This window comes from Cupressus sempervirens, chromosome 8 (assembly GCF_028749045.1).
Source record: "Cupressus sempervirens isolate cs-2001-9-10 chromosome 8, ASM2874904v1, whole genome shotgun sequence".
Classification (NCBI taxonomy): domain Eukaryota; kingdom Viridiplantae; phylum Streptophyta; class Pinopsida; order Cupressales; family Cupressaceae; genus Cupressus; species Cupressus sempervirens.
Window position 1 is genome coordinate 636,418,980 of NC_143125.1, and position 19,223 is coordinate 636,438,202.

General features: G+C 34.5%; 1 pseudogene; it reads left to right on the plus strand.

Moving 5' to 3' along the window:
* The first annotated feature begins 1,867 nt into the window (after positions 1-1,867).
* On the plus strand, positions 1,868-8,611 carry LOC149544043 (cysteine-rich receptor-like protein kinase 25; annotated as a pseudogene).
* Positions 8,612-19,223: the final 10,612 nt, after the last annotated feature.

Sequence of the window (19,223 nt, forward strand, 5' to 3'; positions counted from 1 at the left end):
ATAATGTGGCAAGAGAAATACTAAAGGATATGGTAGTAACATTGAGGTGCCTCTAGGGATTGGTGTTTAGGTGTGTTGTAAGGATAGGGTTACGCTAGAGGAGACTATTAGAAAAACTCATGAAAAGAAAGGATAACCTAGATGAGAGGTTTGACAAGGTAGCCAATCTTACTTTCAAAGTGATGCACTAGGCAGCCACCACTCTTCATCTCCTTCATGCTAAGAAGGAGATGTTTGTTACCTCTTCTCGTGTTAGAGACACCACAAACATCCTTCTCTTAGTTCTAGATAGATGATTGGCTTTGTGCTCCTAGAAAGACTTGACAAAGAGAAGAAAGAGAGGTACCTCTTTGTATGTTAATTAATTTTTTGATGTATCGTATTTCCTATGCTCTACCTAGATGGCCTTTTAGTGTTATCATAGCTAAATTATGTAATTTTATGGTTTTGAACTCTATTATGTTTATATAATTTTATATTTTTCAATATGTTAGTCAGCCTACATGTTGTAGTAGATGGAGAAATTGGGATACATTAATGTATGGGTTTTTGATATTAAGAAAAGGGATAGGATGATAATATGTTGCAAATGACTTCTTACTATATTTTAGCATCTTGTTCTAAATCAACCTCTATTTTTGGCTACTACTTAATATCAAAAGCATATTTATTTATAAAATGGTTAAATGAACATTTAAGTAATATATAAGAAAATATAAAGATATATCAAAAAATTATTATAGATCAATCATCAAACAAGTATAGGTAATAAAAGGTAAGAAGTAAACTCTTTTTTACTAATGTATAATATAGAAACAAATTGAACAAAATCTAACCAACATGTTTATTGTTATATAGATAAATAAATATTTTGAGATCATCCTCATAATTTAAAAAGAATGAGGAAAAAAAAAAGAAATATAAATATTACTAATAATTTATTCATAGGTAAAAAGGGACAGATGACAACTACTCAATTAGATTATCAACCACATTTTTATATCAATGATAAAATCCCATTATTCTTGGAAAAACATTCAAATCTTATATGTTTCCTTTATTCCATCAAATTGATGTGTAATAACATTTAGGGCCCATTTGGCTGTGATAATAGGAATAGGGAAAAAGGAATAGCTATTCTAGAATAGAAAATGGGGTTACATATTCCTATTTTCTATTTGGTTCAGCCACAATTTGACGGGAAATTTGTCGACTCAAAATTTTTTGTTTTCTAAAATAAATAAAACTAGAATAGGAATAGATATTCCAATTCCACATTTTTAGGGGCCCCTTTGGCAACATCAATACAAGTGGAATAGGCATATGTAAATTCTTAAAATTTTGAATTCTTCATTTGGATGCACCAAATTGGAATTGGAATATGAAATAAAATAGGAATACATATTCCAATTTTGACCCAAATATTAGGTTTTGTGATTCCATCTAAATATGTGGAATTGGAATATGTATTCCTATTCTAGTTTTATTTATGTTAGAAAAAATAAATTTTTGAGTCTATGAATTCCCCATCAAATTTTGGCTGAACCAAACAAAGAATAGGAATATGTACCCCTGTTTTCTATTCTAGAATAAGTATTCAAAAATAGTTATGAACTATTCCCCTATTCCTATTCTCATAGCCAAACAGGCCCTAGGTGGAATTGCAAAACCTCATTTTTGGGCCTAAATTGGAATACATATTCCTATTTTATTTCATATCCCAATTCCAATTTGGTGCATCCAAATGAGGAATTCAAAATTATAAGAATTTACATATGCCTATTCTACTTGTATTCCCATTGCCAAATAGGCCCTTACCATTTTATCAGATGGATTAAAAAATTTTGACAATTCTACCACATCTACAATGGGCAGATTCTTAAAAACATTAAACAATTATGTAAACTTATCTATAATTATTACTATTGTAATTGGTAAGAAATTCGTAACTTTCCAATTTGACTTCTCCCAATTAAAAGCATTTGGTGACAATGTTATTTCATTATTTGTATTTTCCTCTGGTGCAGTGGTTGCAATTGTGCTATTGGTTATAATTGACATCATCTACAAGATAAAGTATAAACCCAGGAAAAAATGCAATGGAACAACTTCCCCTTTACCTTCATTGCAAGTAAATATGGAGGAGCAAGTTGATGTTCAACAAAATCTAAAAGTGGTGGCTACGATGAGAACAATTGCTCCTCACTACATAATTGAAACAAGTCGGATTGGAGAAAGAGAACGAATTATACATGACATGGATACAAGTCTCTCCTCTAATCAAGAATAGTCACTTATGCCTACACATATTTATTCAAACCTGACACTTCATCAGATTGCTTATATCAAAAGCTATTTTCATGAGTCTCTTAAAGTTGGGGAAGGAAGAGTTAAAGAATATACCAAACAGGGGGATAACCTGCAAGTTAACCACACACAACTCGATAGATGAAAGATCAAGTCACTCGATCAACAAAGGAGTTACTCGACAAGGGCATAAACCAAGAGTATTTCAAGTAAATTTAACACCTATCAAAATAGTGTGTTAATCCATGCAAAAATTAGAAGCTACTTTCTAGAATAAACACAAACAACAAGAATAAAGTGCTACATTGTTTTTCCTATGACCAAGCACCCAGTGAAATAATCAAGGAAGAAGACAACACAAGTGTAATAGGTAGGAAGTATGCAAGATTGATTGCTTTCTTTCTATTAACTGGACTCTTTCTTAGGTGCACAAAAATTCCAATACCTAAAGGTTTAGTGAATATGTCTACTAGATACTACTTAGACTTGAAAAATTCCATCTTGATATCTCCATCCACAAACTCTTTGATGAGGTGATATATGATCTCTATGTGCTTGCTTCTCCCATGGAAGACTAAATTCTTTGATAATGCAATTGAGGAGATGTTGTCACAAAAGATTGTGGTTCCACGCTCTTGCCTTTCATTCAAATCTATCATGATCCTCCTTAAGCAAATTGCTTGGCATGCTAATGCATTCACTACTATGTATTTAGCCTCTATTGTAGATTGACGAACAATAAGCTGCTTCTTGGATGCCCGTCAAATTTCACCCAATCCCATATGGAACATGTATCCAAAAGTTCTCTTCCTATCATCTAAACTTCCAGCCCAATCACTATCTATATAACCAACCAAGTTAAAATCATTTTATGCGCTATACAAAAACCCAAATCCCTTGGTATCATTCACATACCTTAGGAACCTCTTTCCTTCTTGTTAATGGAAATCCTTTGGTGTTTCCATAAATCTAAAAATAAGGCTTACTGCATGCATTATATCAAGCTGAGTTGTTGTCAAATACATCAAGCTTCTAACCATACTCTTTTATAGTGTTGGATTCACACTTTCTCTGCAATATTCCTAGCTCTATTTTAAACCTATTGTTGTTGGTGTTGGGGCTACCTTATTATTCTAAATTTTGAATGTCTCCAATATATGTCTTGCATAATTTTGTTGAGAGATGAAGATTTCATCATGCATTTGTTTTACTTTTATGCCTAGAAAGTACATCAAGAGACCAAGATCTGTCATCTCAAATTCATTCTTCATGGCTTCTTTGAACTCACCAATTAGGAAATTATCATTTCTAGTGAAGATTAAGTCATCTACATACAAGACAACAATCAACACTTTACCATTTTTTGCCTTGATATAGAGAGTGGGCTCACCATCACTTTTGCTAAAGCCATTGCTCATCAAATATGAGTCAATCCTACTATACCATGTCCATGGAGCTTACTTGAGCCCATAAAGAGCTCTCTTCAATCTATACACCTTCTATTCTTCACTCAAAACTTCATAACTAGGTGGGTGCTCCACATAAACCTCTTCTTTCAATACACCATTCAAGAAGGAGGACATCACATCCATTTGATATACATTCTATTTGCGTTGGGCTCCAATTGCTATGATAGCACACATAGTTTCCATTCTTGCAACTGAGGCATATGCCTCATCATAATCTCTACAATACTATTATTTATACCCCTTGACCATTAAATGTGCCTTATGCCTATCTATTTTTTGTTCGACATTACATTTAGTCTTGTAAACCCATTTTAATCCAATTACTGGCTTCTTGGGAGGCAAAATAGTTAACTCCCATGTCCCATTTCTCTCAATAGCATCTATTTCCTCATCCATGGAATTACACCATTTTTCTTCCTTCATAGCTTCTTCAAAGTAAATTCAATCACTATGAGAAAATAATGCAAAATTAACACCCTCATCATAATCTTCCTCATACCTTTCATCTTTTTATATCTCCTTTAGACTCTTAGTCTTTCTTGGCAATAGGGAGGTGAGAGTGGGATATGAATTTTCAGTATTACTACTACTACTATTTTTCATATTAGCTTGGGGTTTCCTTGAAGTGCTTGGAGTTGTCACTCGGCATGTAAGAAGCTACTTAGCTTTTTGCCTTTGTCTACAATCATCAATATTTTCTACTCCATCATCCTACTAATCACCAACGTCTTCCTCTTCCTCATCAATACTTGATAATTTTCTTGAAGTGCTTGAAGATACATCAACTGAGCCATCCCATTACTAATTTTCAAGAAACTCTACATCTCTTGAAATGGTGATCTTCTGAGTGATTAGATTATATAATATATAAGCCTTTGATTCCAAGCTATAACCCATGAAAATACACTTCACACCTTTTTCATCTAGTTTTTGCCTTTTTTCCTTAGGCACATGTGCATATTCTACACATTCAAACACTCTCAAGTATTCAACTATCCATCTATTCTTTGACCAGTCCTCAAGAGGAATCTTGTCATGAACTCACTTTGTGGGACACCTGTTGATCAAATATACTATTGTTGCTACAACTTCTCCCCAATATTCTATTGCGATCCCTTTTTCTTTCATCAACCTTCTAACCATTTTAACAATGGTCCTATGCTCCTCTCAGCCACTTCACTTTTCTATGAAGTATAACTGGTTGTAAGCTCTTTCTTTATGCCATTCTACCTACAAAAATTTACAAACAAGTTGTAGGTATACTCACCTCCTCTATCCAATCTAAGGACCTTGACATAGTCTCCACATTCCTTTTCAGCCAGGGCTTTAAATTCAACAAATTTATTAAATGCTTCAAATTTTCTCTTCAAATAATGCACCCATGTCCTATGACTGAAATCATCCATGAATGTCATAAAATAGTTACTCCCCACAATAGAATTAGTTTGTATAGGGCCTTCTAAATCAGAATGCACCAACTCTAATGGTGCTCTAGCCCATTTAGAATTTCCAAAATTAAAGGGAAGCCTATATTTCTTACCCAAAATGCAAGCCTCACACTTGCCATATGAATCTAATATGCTTGGAAAACCATCTACCATTCTTTTCTTGGACAAAAAAATTAAACCAAAAATGTCAAGATGTCCATAACTTAGATGCCAAAGCTTGGAGGGGTTTTCATTTACACCCCTAAGAGTTGATTGTTGATGTATTTTTGTACATGCATGTCTGGGAGGTGCAACGCTGACTTGAGAAGAGATGCATGTCTCTATCCTCAAAGGGAACATATAGTTCCTTGTAATTTGGACTACTACAAGTAATCTATTACTCCCATCCTTCTCATGAATGACACACTTGCCATTTTTCATCAACACCCTATATCCATTTTGAATGATTCTTCCAACACTTATCAAGTTGTGCTTCATAATGAGGGAAAAATACACTTTTGTATATCCTTCCTCCCACCTTGCTTGGTGTGGACGATGATTGATCCTTGCCCACTATGGGAATTGTTCCATTATTTCCCATCTTAATATCAAACTTGAAAGTCTTATCAATGAAAGAAAATAAACTTTCATTACCACTCATGTGGTTGCTACAACCACTATCCAAGTACCATATCTAAGGGTTGCCTTCTTCACCAATGTTACACATGATGATGGCTGTGGGATTTTTTGTATTTCCCATGTTTACATCAGCCACATTTTCATTTTTCTTTGATTGATCACCCTTCTTTTTCTACCATTCACTAGCATAATGCCCATACTTATGATAGTAGTAGCATTCAACATTGCTCCTATTGGAGTTGTAATTTTTCTTACCTCCTCTAGAGCTATTTTGAGAGGTGATTGCTCCCTCTTGGTTACTTGCTTGTCTTGAGCTTTCTACACTAGTATTCCATTGACCATTCCTTTCATGACCTCTAGTTCTTGAGAATCTACTAGAGTCGTTTCTTCCTCTTATCCTGCCTCTTGAATTCTATTGGGCCTCAAAAGACTACTCTTGGAATGTTATTTCTAATCTATTTATCCAATGCTCATGGGTTTGAAGAATACCCATCAACTCATCCATTGCCAAAATGGTGAGGACTTTTGCCTCTTGAATGGTTATCACAAGATTATCATATTTTAGAAGTAAACTCCTCAATATCATTTCCATAATTCTCTTCTCTTCATAATCTTCTCCATTTTATTTAAGTTGGTTTATCAATGTGAAGATTCGTGAGTTGAACTCTATAATAGGTTCATTGTCCTTTGTCTGAAGGTTCTCAAATTCCCTTATGATTGGTTGTAATTTCACTACTTTGACCTTATCAGTCCCCTTGAAGTTCATCTCAAGGATAGCCCATGCTGCCTTTGTATAATTTGCTATTGCAATCTTGGGAAAGATTGTCTCTCATTATTGCCTCAATTAGACTTAAGGCCTTAGCATCCTTTCTCCTTGACTCTTTCAACTAAGTCTTTTGATTATTGGTGAGGGCAACATACTAAGATAGGTCTATCACATCATTGACCCCATTAACAACAAACTCCTAAGAGTAACTACCTACCATTATAATTTTCATATTCTTTGCCAAAATATCATAATTTTTTCCATTAAAGGATGATGTTGTTGCCATATCATTCCTACATCTCCTGCCATGTCTCCTACATAATAAACTCAAAAACCCAGAAAATATAAATGCCCAAACTCACAAGGATTTAGGGCCAACCATCTCTAATACCAAGTTAAAAAAATATACCAAACTGAGGGATAACTTGTGAGTTAACCATACACAACTTGATAGATGAAAGACTAAATCATTTAGTCAATAAGGGTATAAACCAAGAGTATGCCAAGTAAAGTTAACACCTACCAAAGTATTGTGTTAACCCACATGAAAATCACAAGCTTCTTTCTATAATAAATACAAACAACAAGAACAGAGTGTTGCTCTATTTTTCCTATGACCAAGCATACAATAGAATAAAGAAGGAAGGAGATGACAAAAGTGCAATAGGTAGGAAGTATGTAAGATTAATTTCTTACTTTCTATTTACCAAAAATGAACTATTAAAAATTTGGAATGTAAAAACTAGAACTAACTAAACTAATGTACATAAAATAAACTTGTGGCACATATAGTTGCACACAAGTAAGTCTGGAGCTACTCGAAGCTCTCATAAAACATATCTAAAGCAATCACTACTCAATAGATTAAATAATTGATGATGTTGTTGCACAAAATACTCTAAAACATTATTTTTTGCTGCTGCAAAATTGACTCTATAAGAGAATGCTCGTGGAATGACTGACATTCCCTCTCTTTTGTCTTTGTACTATTCAAAAATGTTTCCCCCTCATTTTCCAAATTTTAACTCACCTACCCACAACAGATGCATTTGACCATTGGAGTTGTAAATAGGGAATGCCATGTTGGTAGGTGGGAATGGGACAATCAAAAAATATTAAATATTCCAACAATCTTTGCATGAGTTTATAGGAGGGGCCTTTCAAGGTAGAGATTTGGCTATAAAGGAAATACAATACAAATCCCCTGACAACAAAATGTGGGTGGAGAATGAAGTTGAACTAGTACAGGGGTTGGATCACTTCAACATAAACAAGCTATATTCATGGTGTATAAAGGAAAATATATCCTACTTAGCCTATATGTGTATAGATGGGTGTTCTCTAGATGATTATTTGAGAGGAAATTGTAGAAATTTTGTGTAAAGTTGGAAGTAGAGCTTAAGAATGATAATGGGTATAGCCAAGGGAATTGAATTATTACATAGGAATAAAATCATATGTGTTGATATCATGCCTTAGAATATCATGGTCAATGTTAAGAATGATGAAGCAAATCTTGTTGATTTTGGGTTTTCTAGGAACGTGGTTTGGGAGGGGACACAAAGGTCTACTGATAAAGTAATAGGAAACAAAGGATATTGGGCTCCAAAGTATTGTTGCAATAAAAAGATCTATTAAAAACACGAGGTTTATAGCTTTGGAATTGTTGTATTGGAGATGATAACATGAAAGAGGCATGTTGATCAAGCATAGGGTTCTAATCAGTTTCATATTCTAGGGTATGTAAGGCACGTGATAGAGAACAACCATTTTGAAGAAGCTATGGACTCCAAACTTAAAAGGATGGGTAGGACATCTTTTATGTAAAAGAAGCCTTTGATGTTGCAAACATTTTTCTCACATGTGCTTACCTTGATAATGCAGAACAACTTCATATGGATCTTGTTCTCACAAAACTCACTTCACTAATGAATAGTGCACACAACCATATTAGCCTTGCACAGCAAGAAGAAGAAGAGATTGCATTTACAATTTCCCAATGAAAAACTAGTATTTGTTCTAGCTAACATTAGGATTGCTAATTAGTGTTTTAAGTCACAAATTTGAGTTAATAATTGAAATTGTCAAATTTTTATTTTTATTATTATTTTATTTTAAATTTGAAATCAAATATTGTAACATCTATGGCTTTCTTCAAAAATATGAAGTATTATTATACTGATTAGTTTTTGGATTAGATTGTGTTAAAGCTTTTACAATCAATATTCCAAATCATTTGTGATCTATCATTAGAATGAAATAAAGAAACGGATCCATCATTGCTTTATTTTACATCTTTAGTCTCTCTTTCATTGTGAAGATAGATTGTGATTCCAAATGTTGATGGTAGAGATCTTAACACAATATAGTCTAGAAGCTAATCACTCTAATTTTAATATATTATGGAAATTTGATCTCTCTAATTTTGTGGTATGTTCATATTTGGAATTGTGAGATACAATCTTAAACTTCATTTTGAGTGGGCTCATTCTATGTAATTCAACTTCACATTTGCTTCATCAAAGATCACCACTCCTGACTCAATTTAATTTATTAGAATACATATAGTTATACTATAATTAATAGAATATTAAATATTATACTTATTCTAATATAATTTTATAATTTTCAATGATAATATTATCAATATATTGATATTAATTAATTAATCAATTAATTTGTCAAATAATACTTTGTATTATTGATGACATCATTATGAATTGGATATTTAAGTCACTTAAAACTAACTACAACAAAAACAACAACAAAAAAATTCATAAAATAAATAAGCACATCAATAAAACATATATTTCATCATAGAGCTAAATAACAATGGATAAATTTATTCGTAAAACATTGCATATCAAAAGAATAATTTGTAAGCTAGAGAGAAATGTAGGTTTTATGTATCAAAGAGAGAACTCTTAGAAACTATAGTGGACAGTCATGATTAAGGGGGAGCATTAGCAACTAATTCCAATTGTAACATGTATTATGCATACATAGTATTTCTTAATTTCATAGTACATATGTTTTTCAAGTCCATCAATCATGTGTTTTTCTTTCTTACAAATGCAGCATCTTCATATACAATCTTAAACTTAATTTCTCGTGGGCTCATTCTATGCTATTCAACTTCAACAATAGACCAAGCATATATTAACAATAACATATTTTTACCTATAAATTTTGGATTTTATTATTCACTCATTTTTTACTATTTGTTAATCTCAAAACTCCGTCTTCTTAAAAAAAAAAAAAACTACTTTTCCAATATTTTCACACTTCTTTATTTAATTTTCATTTTTGTATATATATATATATATAATTAGATTTCTCTATATTTTTTTTCTAGTAATATTTTATTTTACTGCAAATAATTTTGCTTTAATGTTTTCTAAAATGTACTATACATTACCTTCATAGAAGATCACCACTCTTGACTCAATTTAATTTATTAGCATATGTATAATTATACTAGAATTAATATAACATAAATATTATACTTATTCTAATTTAATTATAATTTTCAATAATAATATTTTTAATATGATAATGTTAATTAATTAATCAATTAATTTGTCAAATAAAACATGGTATTATTGATAACATCACTATGAATTGGACATTAATAAAACAACTAAAAATTCAATTTTTTTATAAAATAAATATGGACATTAATAAAACATATATTTTATGAGAGAGCTAAATGAAAATGGATAAATCTAAACTTAGAACATTGCACATCAAAACAATAATTTGCAAACTAGAGGTAAATGCAAGCTTTATGTACCACAAAGACAACTTTTAGAAACTATAGTCAATTGTGATTAAGGGGGAGCAAGCACTCTATTCTATTTCAAGTGGTGTGTTCATATATGACATTGTTCTACAAAAAGAGGGGTAAAAATTTATTAAGACAGAAAGGAATACAACAAGGAGAGCTCAACAAGGAGCTCGATCCTAAGCAACAAGATCATCAAATTCTTGCACCATCTCAAAGGACAGTTGCCCCCTATCCCTGATATTCCAACCCAGATCATGACTAGAAGCCCATTTGGCTAAACAATCAGCAGGTCTATTCCATTCTCCTGGAATATACTTCAACCTAATGAACTAAAAAGAGGAAGAGAAGAAAAGAATCTGCTTAACAACAGTGGCTAGCTACCAACTAACATCCTCAAGCTCTTGCGAAGAAAGCCTGTTCACCACCACCTGGGAATCAGACTCATAAATAATCTTACTCCATCCCCACAAGCAACACTGTTCCACAATATATAAAATAGCATGAGCTTCCATGAGATTGTTAGTATAATCACCCTTATGAATTGAGAAGAAAAATTGAACATTCCCAGAACTACAACGAGCCACTCCGCCAATACCAGCCGGACTAGGATTCCCACGAGAAGAACCATCAGTGTTAATTTTCAGAACTCCACAGGGAGGAGGAGTCCAGTGCCCATCCCGGTTAACCCAACCCTTTCTCTGATGGTGAAGCTGCTTGGACATAGAAGGAAACCTATGAGCTGCAACCCCATCTTGCAGATGAAAATTGAGGCGATTACAGATAGCAAGATCAACTGGATCCATACCCCCATCAAGCTCACACTTCACAAGAATAGTTTCCTGGAGAGAATGTGATATTTTCCACCAAAGATGCAAAACACCAAGCCGAACATCTTGGAATATGCGATGATTCCTCTCCAACCAGTTATGCCAAAGCATGAAAGATGGGCCAGCAATCCAAGCAGCATGGAGAGAAGAAGACTTGGAGGGAGCACTACCCAAGCGAGCCCAGAACTCAGGCAAAGAGGAAGCATGCCGACAAGAGCAACCCCAAGCGCTCCACCAAAGGTGCCATATCTGAGTAGAATAGGAGCAATGGAAGAACAGATGGGAGATCGACTCCTCTCCATTACCACACAAAACACAATAAGAGGGGCGCTGAAATCCACGTTTAAAAAGATTATCCCAGGTAAGACAACGGTTGTGAGCCACTAGCCACATGAAAAAATTAAACTTGGACCAAGAAACTTTATTCCAGACTTGCTTCCACCAAGGGACCTCAGCATCCCCAAATAATTGTCTAGTTATCTCCTCATACACAGTAGAGACATGATATTTACCAGACAAGGTACCGCCCCAAGCCAATACATCTGGACCATGCAAAGAGGAACACTCTCTAGAGGCCAGAATTTGAGAAAGCTCCTGACGATCCATGTCTGTACCTCCAGGAGGCCAATCAGAGGAATGCTTCCATCTATAACCAACAACAGGTCCCAATTGATAAGGAGTCTTGTAATGAGCCACTTTATCCCATCCAGCGGCAAGAAAAGAGTCACAAAGAGGCTGAAGATGAGGGTATATGGATAAAATGGAAGGGAATCCATCCCAAGCATCAGACCAAAAAAAAGCCTGAGAACCTCCTTTACATATCCAGAACAGACCCCGCTTCACCAACATCGCACCTATCTTCAAAGTATGCTAAACCATTGAGCCACGACCTTCAAGAGGAAGTGCAGAAACAGAGCAAGGATCAGCACCATGAAAATATTTATGAGTGATAATACGAGCCCAAAGTTGATGCTGTCCAGAGCACCATCACCAATAAAGTTTAGCAGCCAAAGCTTGTCTACTCAATAGAGTAGAATGAAGACCAAGACCACCCTCCTTTTTAGGCCTACAAACAGTTGCCCAATTAACCAAGCTCCATTTAGTACTATGCAAATTACCACTCCGAAGGAATTGTCGAGAAAGAGCATCAAACTCCTTGAGAAAGTAAATAGGTGCAGCATGAACCATGCTTCTATAAGTAGGAAGAGCTTGGATAACAGCTTGAAGAAGAGTAACCTGGGCAGCAGTAGAAAGCCATCTATGAGTCCAATGATTTACCTTATCCTGAAGCTTGTTAATCAAATTTTTCCAGAAGAGACGTGGCTGCCTGGAAACAACAATAGGAATGCCAAGATAAGTCAAAGAAAGTGAACCTATCTGAAACCGTAGGATACCAACAATCCTGTGCTGAATAGAATCAGGAGTGTTAAAAAAGTAAATGAAAGATTTGTGCTCATTAACTTTCTGGCCTGAAGCTGCCAAATAAACATCCAAAGCATGTCGAAAGGCTTCAGCTTCCTTGATCCTAGCAAGACCAGCAAGAGCAGAATCATCAACAAATTGAAGATGGGAAAGAGAAGGTAAGCCATTACCCCACCGCCAGCCTTGAATAGAATTCTGGGACACCTGATGCTTAATGAATCTGCCCAAGCCTTCAACCATGATGATGAATAGATATGGGGAGAGAGGGTCACCCTGGCGGAGGCCTCTAGAAGCACCAAATAGTTGTGAAGGTTGACCATTAATAAGAATAGAAAAAGAGGCAGAAGTAACGCAACTCATAATCCAACTCACTCAGTCAAAGCTAAATCCAAAAGAAAGAAGAATACTCCTTAGGAAGCTCCATTTAACTCTATCGTAGGCCTTAGCCATATCCAGCTTAACAAACATGGATCTCTCCCTTGAAGTAGCCATAGAGTGAATAGCCTCAGTAGCAATAACCACCCCATCCAAAATTTGTCTTCCAGCAACAAAACCACCTTGTTCTTCTGAGATAATAATTGTAAGCCACCTTTTCAGTCTCTCAGCAATCAGCTTAGTAATAACTTTGTAGACCACATTACATAAGGCAATTGGTCTAAAAAACTCCAATTGATTAGCACCCTCTCTCTTAGGAATAAGAGTCAAGAATGTAGAGTTCAAAGCTCGAAGCATCTGCTTGCTAGCATAGGATTCTTTAACCACCTCCAACAAATCATGATTAATGATGTCCCAAAATTCCTAAAAGAATTCAACTGGAAAACCATCAGAACCAGGAGCCTTCCCCTTAGGCATGCCAAAGACCACCGCCTCCAGCTCTTCCAAAGAGATAGGATGCATGAGATAATCATTCATTTCCTGAGTGATAAGGGAAGGAATACAGGACAAAATAATATTTTCTTCATTATCAGCAGGAGGAGAGTCCTCAAAGAAGAGGGTAGAGAAGTATGAAATAGCCTCCTGGAACAAAGCTGGCAAGGAATTCAGTTGGATACCTTGAGAATTAACCAAAGAAGAGATAGTGCTCTGATTCCGGCGAGATTGCACTATTTTATGGAAAAAGGAAGTGTTTCGATCACCTTCCTGGAGCCAATCAACTCGAGCCTTTTGCTTCCAAAAAATTTCCTCTCGAAGTTCCCATTCTTCTAGAGCTCTAGAAGCAAGGGATTCAGCCTAGCCAAGATCCTCCGAGAAACCTCGATCTCTAATCTCCCTTGTGATGACATCAAGATTTTCTTTAGCAAGCCTCTTCATAAAGTGAAGATTCCCAAAGCATTCCCTATTCCATATCTTGATCTGCCTTTTAACATATTGAAGCCTTTTAGAAAATGAGAACATTGCAGTACCATATGCAGGGGCACCATCTTTCCACCAGAAAAAAACAAAATCATGAAGAGATGAGTCACGAAGCCACATCAACTGGAACTTAAAAGGAGGATGCTTCGAAACATAAGCCCCTATAGCAGAAAATTTGATTGGCCAATGATTTGAACCCCTCCAATCAAGGATTTCTGAAGAGATAGTAAGGGTGCCACTAAGCCAGAAGCAAGAAACAAGAAATCTATCTAGGCATTCTGAGATAGAAGCAACACCAGTCCTGCGATTATTCTAAGTATAGAGGCCATTAGAAGGCTTAACATCAGAGAGATGCAAAAGAGATATGTGTTGCCGAAAAAGAGCAAAAGAAGGCCCCAATCTAGCCAAACCACCATGCTTCTCTTCCAAACTTAAAACTGAATTGAAGTCCCCTGCTAACACCCAAGGATGATAAGGATGACAATTTCTAACATATTGAATATGTTCCCAAAGTTCCTCCTTTCCCACAAGATCAACAAGTGCATACACATTAGTAACCATGATTACCTCTCCTGAGTCTAGAGCAGAAGCTACCATAGAGAGAGTTGAGCGAGAAGACATCTAGCCAAGAGGAGAAATTTTTTAAGGATCCCAAAATATAGCTAAACCACTAGCACTGCCTATTGCCCCAACACACTGGCATTGGCCACAAGACCAAATACTAGAGGCATGTTGGACCATAGACTCCACAGAGAGCTTAGTCTCTTGGATACAAAAAACATCAGGACTATGATCAACCACCAAGTTATGAATAGCCTTTTGTCTAGGGATGCTATTCAACCCCCTTACATTCCATGAGAGAATAATCATCATTGGGTAGATTTGGGAAAATGAGAATCCAAAGGTTTCACTGAACCAGACTCAATCAATATATCTCCTGTGAGTTTAATCTTCTCTTGGTCTATTTTGCGCCCACTCCTTAGAGGGGGAGAAGAAGAAGCCCGCTTAAAGGGTTGAGGCAGCAACCCCAAGGGGAGAGGAGATCCCTTGCCCTTACCTGATGGTAGCACATCGTTAACCAAGTCAGCCAAAACAACATCATCATCTTCCAACACTATAGGAGTCACCAGATCCGCTGTCATAGGAGCTACAGGAACCTCACAATTCTGATATACTACAACTTGAGATGCCCCACAAGCATCATTAGGAACAGATCTCTCATCTGGGCAAGCTGGATCAGAAGAGATAGGAGGAGGAATACCCTCCTCTAGAACCATACTATTCTGAACCTCAAAATGGTTAAAACTTGAAACAGATAATCTTTCTTTCAAAGGCCTCTTTTGACCACGTCCCTTAGCTCGAGGACGAACAGGGTTAAATCCATCCTTATCCTGCATTGGAGCCTTACCCTTACCTGTAGCATCTTGTGGATTCATCCCCTAGGTAGTATTAACCATTTGAGATTGTCCTTTCCCTGTAGTATCTGCCAAACCACCAGCATTTCAAGCTGTAGACCGATCCACTCCTTTGAAACTCGAGTTACGGGGGCACTGCCGCAGTAAATGACCATACTCATGACAAATCCGACAACGGAAAGGGAGGGATTCATAATCTAACTGCTGCACCCAAGAAGAATCCCCCAGACAAATTTCTAAAGAATCTGGTAATGGGTTATTCAAATTAATTTTAACACAAATTCTAGCAAAAGAAATAACCTTTTTATCGAGGGTTTGATGTGCGATCGCAGCTGGCTTCCCCAAAAAAGCAGCAATTTGTCGAAGGATGTCTTCATGCCAAAATTCCAAGGGAAGACGAGGCAAGTGAACCCAAACTAGCACTGTTGAAGGGAGATCCTCAGCAGAATTAAACACTGAATGCCAAGGTTTGACAAATAACCCCACATTGTTGTAGAAATAAGGGCCTCCTTCAAAAACACGATCATGATCAGACTTGCAAGAGAATACAACAAAAAAATAACTATTCCCTGCCAACATAATCTCCATATCACCTTCCACCTGCCAAGAGTGGCGAATCCATGCCTCAAGAGCGGATAGGGAAATCCGGATTCCAAGAAATTTGCATATCAAAGCATGCTTGGTCCAATAATCAATGTCCTCCATTACAGCCGTTGGAGGAATAACCAGAATAGGGCGATCATGGCTACGCGGAAGACAACCATTAACTTTTTTCAGCTTGGAGCTCTCCCCTGAATAAAACAATTCAGATTGCATTGCATGCATAGTTGGAGAAGAACCATTTGTTCTCACCAACGGAGAAGAAATCCCAGGCCCTACCATGCAAACAATAAAACCCCCAATCCAAAAATGACTGCAAAAGATCTCCAAAAACACCGACACAAATTATGTCCAGTAGCTAACAATCCAAATAGAATAGAAAAATAGTAAAGATCAAACACCAAGAACAGGCTAGGGGAAAAACCCTAGCCCAGTCGGCAGCCAACGCTTCTCAAAGACTCCATCCAAATATGGCATTGTGAGATACAATCTTAAACTTAATTTCTAATGGTATCATTCTATTCAATTCAACTTCAACAATAGACCAAGCACCTATTAATAATAACATATTTTTACCTATAACTTTTGTATTTTATTACTCAGTTTTTACTATTTGCTAATCTCAAAACTATGTCTTTTAAAAAACAAAACTACTTTTCCAATATTTTCATAGTTCTTTGTTTAATTTTAATTTTTTTAATAATATATATATATATATATATATTTATTAGATTTCCATATTTAATTTTTCCTTTTTATTTTTTCATTTTACTGCAAAAAAATGCTCTAAAGTTTTCTAAAATGTACTATAAGTTCGCTTCATCAAAGATCACCACTCTTGACTCATTTAATTTATTATAATATATATTTATACTATAATAATTATAACATTAATATTATACTCATTCTAATATAATTATAAATTTCAATGTTAATATTATTGATATAATAATATGAATTAATTAATCATTTAATTTGCCAAACAATACTTTGTATTATTGATGACATAATTATGAATTGGATTTGTAACTCACTTGAAACTAACTACAATGAAAAAATTCCAACTTTTCATAAATAACTAAGCACACTAATAAAACATATATTTCATCATAGACAACTTTTAGAAATTGTAGTGGGCAGTCATGAGTAAGGGGGAGCATTAGAAACTAACTCTGATTACGGCATGTATTATGCATACATAGTCTTTCTTCCTTTCATGGTACATATATCTTTAAGTCCTTCAATCATGTGATTTTCTTTCTTATCTAACTTTCTATTCTCTTTCTTTTCTTTCTTTTTTCTCCTATATTCAAAGAAAATATGACTTTCTAAATAAATAAAAACATGTGAAAATAAGTGATGTGCAATTTTTCTTTCTAATTAAAAAAATTAATGAGAAAATGAGTGGTGTGCAATAAGTCAGCAGCAACTCTTTGTTGGTGTTCCATGACATCAATTTTTTTGCATATCAAGTTTGAAATATGTATAAATTCTTTATAGTTTAAATGTATCATAGTTTTTTCTCTATTTTAATTTTTACTATTTTTCTTTTCTATATCATTCTTGCCTCTAGCCATTAACAAATTTGTTGGAAATTTGGTGCCTCCTTTTCAAACATCTGTTTCAGATATTAGTTGGAAAATTTTCCCATTAATTATAGTTTGAAAATTAGGGTGAGAGTTTCTTTGTTTTCCATTTCTATATTTCTCTAGCTTCTAGTGATTAATAAACTTGTTGGAAAGTTGGTACCTCATATCTCTCATATCATGTTGTTACATCCCAAAATTTTGACCTAACTAAAAATAAGTTTATAGCTATTGTAAGGTTTAGTTTAAATTATTATTGTCATAATCATGTGAAAAAGAAAGTTATAGTTAACCATTTATTTCATGTGAAAAGAGGTTGTTAAAATATTGTATATTAGAATCAGTTAATTATTATCATGTTTTTTTGTTTATTGATAATTGTAGTTAGTCATCACTTAAATATGTCAATAATACATTCTAATTTTTGATTTAAATGGACTAACTTTTTATTATAATCGAAATGTTGCTCTGGTGGTTGTAGGAGTAGACAAAGGGGAGAAAGCATTTCTAAATGGGATTCAAGGCAAGAGGCACTATCTTAGTTCATTATTCCATTGTCAATCATGACCTCAAACTACCTTGATAAGGATTTAGTGACTTCACAATAGAGTACACCATTTGACTATCATTAGCTACTTGGTCAAACATATAAAAAAAATATATATTTATACATATGTATATACATATATTTATATATACATGTATATATGTATTTATGTATGTATATATATACATATACATATGTATATCTATATATATATATATAGATGTGTGTGTGTGTGTATATATATATACATATGTATATGTATACACACACACACACAAATGTATATATATATATATACATATACATGTGTGTGTGTGTGTGTGTGTGTGTGTGTGTGTGTGTGTGTGTGTGTGTGTGTGTGTGTGTGTAGTTAGTCATTGTTTAAATATATCAGTAATACATTATAATGTTTGATTTAAATGGTCTAACTTGTTATTATCTTCAAAATGTTGCTTTTGTGGTTCTAGGAGTAGACAAAGGGGCGAAAGCATTTCTAATCAGGATTCAAGGCACGGGGAACTATCTTAGTTCATTATTCGATTGTCAGGTATGACCTCGAACTACATTGATAAGGATTTAACAACTTCACAATAGGGTACACCATTTGACTATCATTAGTTACTTGGTAAAACATATAAAAGCAATAAATATTTAAAATTCTTGTTTAGAACTATTACCTATTTGTTTTTTTGAGACATTGGCAATCTTATCATTAAGAATACACACACACACACACACACACACACACACACACACACACAAAACATAGAAAAACAGATATGTACATATACAAAGAGAATATGATGTTAGAAATAAATCATAATTCTCTAAACTAAAAATATATATAGATGTACATATTTTTAGAAGATCAATTTTAGATATAAGAGATAGCATGTTGAAATCATGTATTAAGAATTAAAATAATATATATTTATATATGTAGACATATAATATATTAAGAAAAGGAACTTATGGTAAATTTGAAACATATAATATATTTGTAAGAGGTGGCCAACTCCACTCAGTGCCCTCTTTGCAAATTTAAGAGCTTGTTAAACCGATAATATTTTATCTGAAA